At 41.2% G+C, this 10696-nt stretch overlaps 1 long non-coding RNA gene across 1 annotated transcript; it reads right to left on the reverse strand.

Annotated features, from left to right (window-relative positions):
- Nucleotides 1-1178: 1178 nt before the first annotated feature.
- On the reverse strand, nt 1179-10214 carry LOC132833238 (uncharacterized). The gene is made up of 3 exons (XR_009647067.1): nt 10158-10214; nt 8154-8185; nt 1179-2183 (listed from the first exon to the last, which is right to left on the reverse strand). It is a non-coding gene; the product is annotated as an uncharacterized LOC132833238 (long non-coding RNA).
- Nucleotides 10215-10696: the final 482 nt, after the last annotated feature.

The raw sequence follows: 10696 nt of genomic DNA on the forward strand, positions 1-10696 counted from the left end.
CAATTGAGCCACAAATACGGGCTGCACAGCAGAGATTTTTTCCATTTTTTTCAGGTTAGTCATTTCATCCAGAAGAAGACTACACTTCTTACTACACCTATAAGTCCGATACAGAGAGGTTGTTGCTATGTTCCACAAGTGTCCTCTACCGCCTACTGGGTGGTAGGGTCTGGCAGGATATTACCCAGTTATGTGAGGTCTGGAAGCAAGAGCTAGGAGAGGAGTTGTCATCCGAAACGTGGGAGGACATATGGGGGAACATGCGAAAGATCTCAATCTGTAATATGAGACATGCTATACAGTTATAAGTTCTGCACAGAGTTCATCTGGCATCTGACCATCTGGTGAAGTTTAAAAAAAGGGGCATCTCCAATGTGCCCCAAATGTAAAATAAGTGTAGGCACTCTTACGCATTGCTTCTGGACATGCCACATGCTCCATGTATATTGGAGCGCTCTGGTGGGAGAGATAAGGAAGGTATTGAGGACCGAAGTTAAAGTAGACCCGATAATCTCCTTCTAGGTATACCGAATTTGCCATCTTTAGACGGGCATGGGAAGAAACTATTCAACATTCTTACTTACTGTGCCCAGGAGAATATTCTGATGAATTGGGTGTCTGAGAACTTGCTGGGCCTCCTGCGATGGCGAAACTTAATTATGGAGTACATTCCCATGGAAGTTTTCACAAATATGGTGCACCACACAACAAACCTTTTCTGTAAGACATGGCAGCCCTTTTTGAGTTATTGGGATACAGATTTGTCTGCTACTTTAACTAGGGTGTTGGTTTTACCAGGAGGGTTAGAGTGCTGAATCCTGGAAGGGGTCTCTTGAGTTTATATGGGTATATATACACACAACGCTCCCGTGTTTTGTTTGGGAACTTTGCACCGAGCATTGTTATTTTGTGTTTTTGTGTTTTTTTAAAGTCACTTACTTATTTATTGGTGTTACTTTGCACAATGTTTGGTTTTCCTTTATAGGGTAGGTTAGTAGTTATGTTGTAATTTGCATTTTTTATAATTATACTGGTATTTGTTATATTTTTTATGATTTTATATTTTAAAGTCAAAAGTTTTTTTGCTAATATATTTATTTTTTTAAAAAATCACAACACCAGGCTATTATCTAACAGGTTTATTTGGAAGCACAAATCCTATACTCCACAACCACCCGATGAAGGAGCAGTGCTTCAAAAGCTAATGTTTCCAAATAAACCTATTGGACTATAACCTGGTGTTGTGTGATTTTTAATTTTGTACATCCTGGCACCTCCAAAAACAACATTTTATTGACATGAACAGGCAACAGGAGACTTTGGGAGCTCTACTCAAACAGTGCATCCACTCAAATGAGTTAGTTATTGGTGGCATGTTGTCTTAGATTGCTGGTTGACTTTTTGGCCTTTGTCCTCCAGCTACTTTTATTGTTTAACATGTACATTCAGACCTGTCTTCACATCTTTGTGCTGGCTCTGGAAGATTTTTTTCAACGATTCAATTGAGATTGTGGATGATCTGGCAGGGCAATTGGGAAGTAATGAAGAATGAGAAAGGAGAAGCAGCTCAGAATCAGACAATATTGTGCAGGAGGACACATCCATGGTAGATCTTCAGATCAGGACTCAATTCAACTTCACTCAAAAAAAAAGATGGCTGCACTTCAAGGAAGTTGTCAGAACTCTTACCAGCTGCAACCATAACTGGACCCTCACTGCTTGTGTTTGTCAACATCACAGACAACTAGCTTTCACAAAACAGGCAGCACTGCTAATTTTGGTGACAGCTCAGTGTTTGTTGTGCGTTGCTAAATCCAAATGGCCAACAAGCATCGTACTATATTCCACGATGAATGCTTGCATCTGATTTATAAAAGGACTGAGTGAAGTAGAAAACAAATTGCAGATTTCTCCGGAATTCAAGCTTCCACAGACGACATCCACATTATTTGCTTCCATCACCATCTTAGAGATTTAAAAAACCTGCAGATGCTGGGTCCTGAAGAAGGGTTACTCCCAAAACGTTGACTTCTCCACCTCCTGTCGCTGCCGGGCTTGCTGTGTTCCCCCAGCCTCTATTGCCATCTTGATATTTTTTCCTGCCCAGAGAATGATTCCACTGCTTGCACGTCCTGCTTGTTGATGATCACAAAAAATGCGTTGTGCAGGTCTTTGTAAGGGTCCTGACAGATACAAAGTTGTGCATTAAAGTATTTATACGATTATGGGACAGATACCAAAGAATAAAGCCATTCTACATCATCCAATCAAGGAATTTATAGGCAAGCTTTTGTCCCTATTACTGAAATATGGACACCTTTCTGAAAGAAAAATATTTTGATTTGCATCTTAAATTTAGATGAAAAATCTTCCATGATATGCCTTTGAGCCATAATAAGAGCTTTTTTCCCTACACCTATTTGTATTATATATCTCCCTGAAGTAATCTCAATTGCTCCCTTTAAAGATTGAAAACCAAAGTTTTCCTTGACTTTCTTCTGTATTTAACTTTCTTCACAATAGTGGCTAGAATTGACTTAAAAGTATGTGCCCTATTTGAAGTTTGAACATTACTTTCTCTAGACTCTATTGCAATGCTATTATAGAACATAGAACATAGAACATAGAAGGATACAGCGCAGTACAGGCCCTTCGGCCCTCGATGTTGCGCCGACCGAATCCTACCTAACCTATACTAGCCCAATAACTTCCAAATGCCTATCCAATGCCCGCTTAAATGACCATAAAGAAGGAGAGTTCACCACTGATACGGGCAGGGCATTCCATGAACTCACAACCCGCTGTGTGAAGAATCTACCCCTAACATCTGTCCTATACCTACCACCCCTTAATTTAAAGCTATGTCCCCTAGTAACACCTGACTCCATTAGCGGTAAAAGGTTCTTAGTATCTACCCTATCTAAACCCCTAATCATCTTATACACTTCTATCAGATCTCCCCTAAACCTTCTCTTCTCCAATGAGAACAGCCCCAAGTGCCTCAGCCTTTCCTCATAAGATTTTCCTACCATTCCAGGCAACATCCTGGTAAACCTCCTCTGCACTCGTTCTAAAGCTTCCACATCCTTCCTATAGTATGGCGACCAAAACTGCACACAATACTCCAGATGAGGCCTCACCAGAGTCCTATACAACTGCAACATGACCTCAGGACTCCGGAACTCAATTCCTCTGCCAATAAAGCCCAGTACACCATATGCCTTCCTCACAGCACTATTTACCTGGGTGGAAACTTTCAGAGATCTGTGTACATAGACACCAAGATCCCTCTGCTCATCCACACTACCAAGTAGCCTACCATTAGCCCAGTAATCCATCATCTTGTTATTCCTACCAAAGTGAACGACTTCGCACTTAGCTACATTGAATTCCATTTGCCACATTTCCGCCCAGCTCTGCAACTTATCTATATCCCGCTGTAACCTACCACTTCCTTCCTCACTATCCACAACTCCACCGACTTTTGTGTCATCCGCAAACTTGCTTACCCAGCTTTCAAGTCCTTCCTCTAGATCATTTATAAAGATAACAAAAAGCAATGGTCCCAAAACAGATCCTTGTGGTACACCGCTAGTAACTGTGCTCCAAGATGAACATAATCCATCAACTACTACCCTCTGTCTCCTTCCAGCCAGCCAATTCCTAATCCAAACCTCTAATGTATCCTCAATGCCATACCTCCGAAGTTTTAGCATTAGCCTACCATGGGGAACCTTATCGAACGCCTTACTAAAATCCATATACACAACATCTACTGCTTTACCCTCATCCACTTCCTTAGTCACCTTCTCAAAGAACTCAATAAGGTTTGTGAGGCACGACCTGCCCTTCACAAAACCATGCTGGCTATCCCTGATCACGTTATTCCTACCCAGATGTTCATAAATCTTATCCCTTACCATTCTCTCTAAGACTTTGCCCACCACTGAAGTCAGACTCACTGGCCTATAGTTACTAGGGCTATCCCTACTCCCTTTCTTGAACAATGGGACCACATTCGCTATCCTCCAGTCCTCTGGTACTATTCCCGTAGACAATGACGACATAAAAATCCAGGCCAATGGCTCTGCTATCTCCTCCCTAGCTTCCCATAGGATCCTGGGGTAAATGCCATCAGGCCCAGGAGACTTATCTATATTCATCCTTTCCAATATTCCCAAAACCTCCTCCCTGCATATTTCCAGGGCATCCATTCTAATTATTTGTGATTCCATATTCACATCAGCAACAGTGTCCTGTTCCTGAGTGAATACTGATGAAAAGTACTGATTTAATGTCTCTCCAATCTCCTCTGCCTCCACACACAACTTCCCACTACTATCCTTGACTGGACCGATACCTACCCTAGTCATCCTTTTATTCTTGACATACCTATAGAAAGCCTTTGGGTTTTCCCTAATCCTACCAGCTAAAGACTTTTCATGTCCCCTTCTCGCTTCTCTTAGCTCTCTCTTTAGCTCCTTCCTGGCTACCTTATAACTCTCAATCGCCCCAACTGAACCTTCACGCCTCATCTTTACATATGCCGCCTTCTTCCCTTTCACAAGGGACTCCAATTCCTTACTAAACCACGGCTGCCTCACAAGGCCCTTTACACCATGCCTGACTGGTACATACCTATCCAGGACACGCAGTAGCTGCTCCTTGAACAATCCCCACATCTCATTAGTGTTCTTCTCTTGAAGCCTGTTTTTCCAATCCACACATCCTAAGTCGTGCCTCACTGCATCATAATTTCCCTGCCCCCAGCTATAGCTCTTGCCCTGCGGCGCACGATTATCCCTCTCCATCACTAAAGTAAAAGTCACCGAGTTGTGGTCACTGTCCCCGAAGTGCTCACCTACCTCCAAGTCTAACACCTGGCCTGGTTCATTACCTAGAACCAAATCCAATATAGCCTCCCCTCTTGTTGGCCTGTCGACATATTGTGTCAGGAAACCCTCCTGCACACATTGTGCAAACACCGACCCATCTAATGAACTCGAGCTATAGCTCTCCCAGTCAATATCTGGGAAGTTAAAGTCCCCCATAACAACCACCCTGCTACCTTCACTCTTTTCCTGAATCATCCTCACAATATTATCCTCTACTTCTCTAGGACTATTGTACAAAATTAAATTTTCTTTGTTGATTCCTGCTCTTTACTGATCTTGTTTTATCATTTCCAGTCCACATTTAAAATATTGTCTAATATTCATTTATTTTCCAGTATACTTTACTATTTGATTTGACTAATTAATGTCTATTTTGAAGTTTATTTACAGTATCCAGGCTTTCCCTTGTTTCTTGAAAAGCGCAGCAGGTCAGGCAGCATCCAAGGAGCAGGAGAATCGACGTTTCGGGCATGAGCCCTTCTTCAGGAATGAGGAAAGTGTGCCAAGCAGGCTAAGATAAAAGATAGGGAGGAGGGACTTGGGGGAGGGGCGTTGGAAATGCGATAGGTGGAAGGAGGTGAAGGTGAGGGTGATAGGCCAGAGTGGGGAGGGGGACGGAGAGGTCAGGAAGAAGATTGCAGGTTAGGAAGGTGGTGCTGAGTTCGAGGGTTGGGACTGAGACAAGGTGGGGGGAGGGGAAATGAGGAAACTGGAGAAATCTGAGTTCATCCCTTGTGGTTGGAGGGTTCCTAGGTGGAAGATGAGACGCTCTTCCTCCAGCCGTTGTGTTGCTATGGTTTGGCGATGGAGGAGTCCAAGGACCTGCATGTCCTTGGTGGAGTGGGAGGGGGAGTTGAAGTGTTGAGCCACGTGGTGGTTTTTCACGAAACGTCGATTCTCCTGCTCCTTGGATGCTGCCTGACCTGCTGCGCCTTTCCAGCAACACATTTTCAGCTCTGATCTCCAGCATCTGCAGTCCTCACTTTTTCTCTTGTTTCTTGCTTGGAATTCCAACAATAAACAGTTGTATGGCTAAATTTAAGAATTTTTTAAAAAATACAGTTTATTCAGCAGTGGCTTTCCTTTCCTGCCATTGAAGCACCAGGAAAATGGTGTGAACACCTGTAACTGTGAGGAATACCACTTCTTTGGAATTTTTGTCTGTGCTTTTGCAGTGACTGATTGTGACATTATGGAATTTCAGAGCCACGACATGTGCAAAATTTAAGATATTTAATGACTGTAGATGAGCAGCAAGAACAGGCTAATTGAATGATAATAAGGCACAAAAGAATTTCACATGTTTTAAAAACAAACATCTAATGCTTTGGTGCACAAAATGTTTGTAAACCACTTGTATTGATAATCTGCTTCAATAGTTACCTTCTTTCTATTTTGCAATAACCTGAGGGTCTAAATACAAATATTTCAATTCCTACACTAGCCATCTGCGTATCCTCTGTAATCAGAGAATCCCCCTAGTGTGGAAGCAGTCCATTTGGCTCATCGAGTCAACACCAACCCTCCAAACAGCAACCCACCCAGACCCACTCCACTACCCTATCCCTGAAACCTTGTATTTCCTATGGCTAAAGCACCCAGCCTGCACATCCCTGGACACCATGGGGCAATTTAGCATGGCCAATCGACCTAACCTGTGGGAGGAGACTAGAGCACCAGGAAGAATATGCAAACGCTACACAGACAATCACCAGAGGCTGGAATTGAACCCAAGTCCCTGACACTGAGACAGCAGTGCTAATCACTAAGCCACTTGCCACCCAGCTCTGAAAGTCCATGGAACTGATAATTAGCGGCTTTTGCTGCACACTCAGACATACAAGGACAAAAATGAGAGTCTCAAAACCATGTTCTACTTCTTGCTCAGAGTACATTAAACTGGATGGCATTAAAATTCAAAGCTAAATAATGCTTTCGTGCCAATTTTCTAATTTAAGAAAATGGCAAATGTATCACCATTAAAGTAACATTCATTATTGCTCCAAACTAAGTGATTACTCAAAAACTGCTTTTGGCATATAATGACAGCAAAATTGGAAAGTGCTATACCATTTCTGTAGGCACCACTTGAGCACCTGATAGTAAAATGGAATCTCGGCTGTGTATCCATATTTTAAATGGAAAGAGCACAGGGTGCCCACCTTGGTGAAGGAGCTTGTGCCTCTGTATCAACATACAGAGCAGGCAGATCATTATGTACATCTGTATACAAAACTGACTACAGGTATTGCTATTTTAGAGCTGTACATTCTAATCAACACCTTGTCCTAATCTCATATGGCTTGACATGATGTTAAATGAAATGGAAGGTCCCTTGCCTCCACCAGCACTTGTCAAAGGTATATTGGTTATTTTCAGTCACATTCTAATATTATTTATTCTGGTATGTTTTTGGATCTTATACTTGGCTGGTGCTTTTTGTTTATTTAAAGTCTTGCATGAAACAGTGGATCCCAGGCATACAGTCACAAGAAGCCAAATGGGATTTCCTCTGGGAATGGAGCACGATTGGATGAATGATCTCAGAGCAGGGCAAGCCATGAGAAGGGGACAAGGAAGAAGGTAAGGCAGCAATCAGCTGAAGGCTTTATCCACTTGGAAGCCTTCGTGTGACAATTCTTTATTTCAGCTTTGAAGAGGATGAATGGTTGAAACATTGATTCACAAAAGAGAGATTCCATATCCTCAATATGCAGTTGGTGAGCAACAACAATGAGAATGCCTGCCATCTTGTCCACTCTTAAATCAAAAGCTAGCTATAATGACAAAGTTAATTTATTTATGACATGTCCCATGCTTCCTGTCCAAAACCTATGTACTTGTACACAACATATCTACAGTAAAAACTATGCTTCTAGTGGCAAGATTGTAGGTCATGTGTCAGATATTTGAAGAAATGCAGACAAGTTGGACCAAAGGATCTGTTTCTGTGCTATATGAGTCTATACTGCCTGGATCACTGTGAAAAAGCTCTGCAAGGCCTACTTAACTGAATGGGTATGAAGATTTCTTGAAACATGTTGCACAACCTAGTCTTTGAGGGGAACATTTCATAAGGTCAACCATTAGCTGAGATAGAGGAGCATAAAGAGGAAGAAATCCATCAACAAGAGGAAGAAAGACTACAATGTTGAAAGTCCCTTTCAGCCCAAAGAGTTTGTAAGCAGAACATTCAAGAGTAATATTAGTCACCTCAACCATAACTTCCCCATTTGTTAATAGTCCCAAACTTCTTACCTGCTATCACTTTTTATCACACTGTTCTTTCCCTATGAAATAATAATAAATAAATTCCAATTAAATTTTACAAGTTCAATAATTACTTAATGCATACCTAATTAAACAAATTATGCTTCGCGCCTGCCTTCTCTGAACTTTTACCTTATTTGAAGATCTCTTTGAAGGTGCTTTGCCACTGGTTGTATGATGAGTGGTGGAAGGCTGCAGTTAACATTAGTTGAGAAGACAACAGTTGACCCGAAAAGAATTTCAAGCACGTCTGCCCTTTGAGAACCCAGCTTCAGATGGCACCATCTTAACCTATACTGTAACAGTCTAGGCTACCTCAATATTAATGGTCCAACACATTTCATTGCATTGTGGAAAGCATATGAAATTTGTGGGGTGTCCTGTTTTAATTGATAGCTTGTGGGTGTTGCTAATCATACTATTCATTAGCTGCATGTGACAAGATGGCATCTGATGCACAGACTTTACTGGGGCTGGCGAGTTCTGCCGCATGGTAAATAGGGCTGGCACAAGGCAGATAGAACTGAGATACCCATGAGGGTTTGGGGGAGTTGGGTGACTGAAAGTTTCTCAGTACACAGAAAATGCCACTGCTACTATGGTCCCTTCAGTCAGTCATGGAGTACCCAAAATGGAGCCTGCTGGGGCTGCCAGGTTTAACTGAACAGTCTCCTCATGTGGTGATGAGCCACCCCAATGCAAGTAAAATGTTCAAGGAGGTAACAAGGGACCTTGAATTGGCCTCACAGTGAGCATCCTGTCTGTATTTTTCTAATCTCTTGGCTAAATAACATTACGCAGGAAGACATCAGGTGCACCACTTTGTCAGTCTTCCCAATTTTCACCCATTACCAAATACTGGTAAAATTCCAGCCAATGTGGTAAGTGGCCAGCAATCCCCATGTCTGCTGTCTGAAATTATCCAATTTCAACCATGCCTATCTGCTTTGGATTAATAATTTAGGGCTGGAATCATGATTTATTGAGGCAAATGTCTAAGTGGATGTGTCCAGCATAGGATCTCAATCAATAAAAGGGCAGGTTGTATAATGAGGCTCAACAATCAAAGTGTCTAATTCATCACAGTCCTCCAATCTAGTTAAAGGAAATGCAGTAAGGATCTAAAGGGTCAAGTATCAGGCTATCTTCTATACCTGGTTGACATTGCCATTGAATGAATCCCATGCTATCTGTACTTAAGTCATTAATTCACCTTGTAGAACATTATATTTTATTCATAGTATTGTGCAATTTTCTTACATCAAAGAATATATGAGTCAAAGTTTTGTGTACATTGAATAGATACTTATAAAAGCAAGAAAGTAAAATCTTGATGTTGATTTGCAGCCATCAAGACACTAACAGAAATATGCTGACAATCAGAATTACGTGTGTGGTTTCAATTGAACTCAGGAAGAATATTTTAACTTGTTTTTCACTCCCTACGTGATGCACCTGCTCAAATAATGAGATGTACATTTTCATAGGGTGAAGACTTGGGCTTGTGGCTCCATTTCCTGATTAAATCAGATAAACAACTGCATACTGGAGCAGCCAATCTCTAATGATTTGTTGCAGAGTGTGAGCTATTGTAATGTTTAAAAATAGCAGCATGCATAAAACAGATGTATGTACCTGTGTTTAAATTTCTTTTATGGTGTCCTGCTTTTTGTTTAGTTATCCTACTTGAAGTAGCTTTCCTCTCTCACAATCACATTGAAATGATATCTCTGATCAGATTTCCATTGAATAAAACAAACAGCAGCTGTTTTCATAGTCAGCATTGACCTGAGTCTTTCTACAGCTAAAATTTGCTTTCATTCGCATGCAGCTGCTCTACATTGTCAACCATTTGATGCAAAATTTGGCCTATTTTTTCCAGCACTGACTGAATGACTTTCATGAAAATGGAAGATTTGTCCAAAGCATTTTTAATAAAGAAAACTGTGACTTGATCAATGCTGTTTTGATGTCAAAGATAGTGACTCTCACCTTATTTTTTTGAATTCAACTTTTTCGTAGTGTGGAGTTAGTAGACCTAGCAGAACTCAAAAAACAAATAATTGTCACTTGATAGTACTATCAACAACATTTTCCTTTGATTTAAAGTTAAAAATCACACAACACCAGGTTATAGTCCAACAGCTTTAATTGGAAGCACTAGCTTTCGGAGCGCCGCTCCTTCATCAGGTGGTTGTGGAGTACACAATTGTAAGGCACAGAATTTATAACAAAAGTTTACAGTGTGATATAACTGAAATTATACATTGAAAAGTACCTTGATTGTTTGTTGAGTCGCTCATCTGTTGAATGACTATGTTAGTTTCACTTCTTTCATATGTAAATCACAAAACTTTATCTTTTAACAAGTTACATTCTCAGGTTAACTATAACAATTAGTGAGGTAAAAACAATGACTGCAGATGCTGGAAACCAGATTCTGGATCAGTGGTGCTGGAAGAGCACAGCAGTTCAGGCAGCATCCAATGAGCAGCGAAATCGACGTTTCGGGCAAAAGCCCTTCATCAGGA

The sequence above is a fragment of the Hemiscyllium ocellatum genome, chromosome 36 (assembly GCF_020745735.1).
Source record: "Hemiscyllium ocellatum isolate sHemOce1 chromosome 36, sHemOce1.pat.X.cur, whole genome shotgun sequence".
NCBI lineage: Eukaryota > Metazoa > Chordata > Chondrichthyes > Orectolobiformes > Hemiscylliidae > Hemiscyllium > Hemiscyllium ocellatum.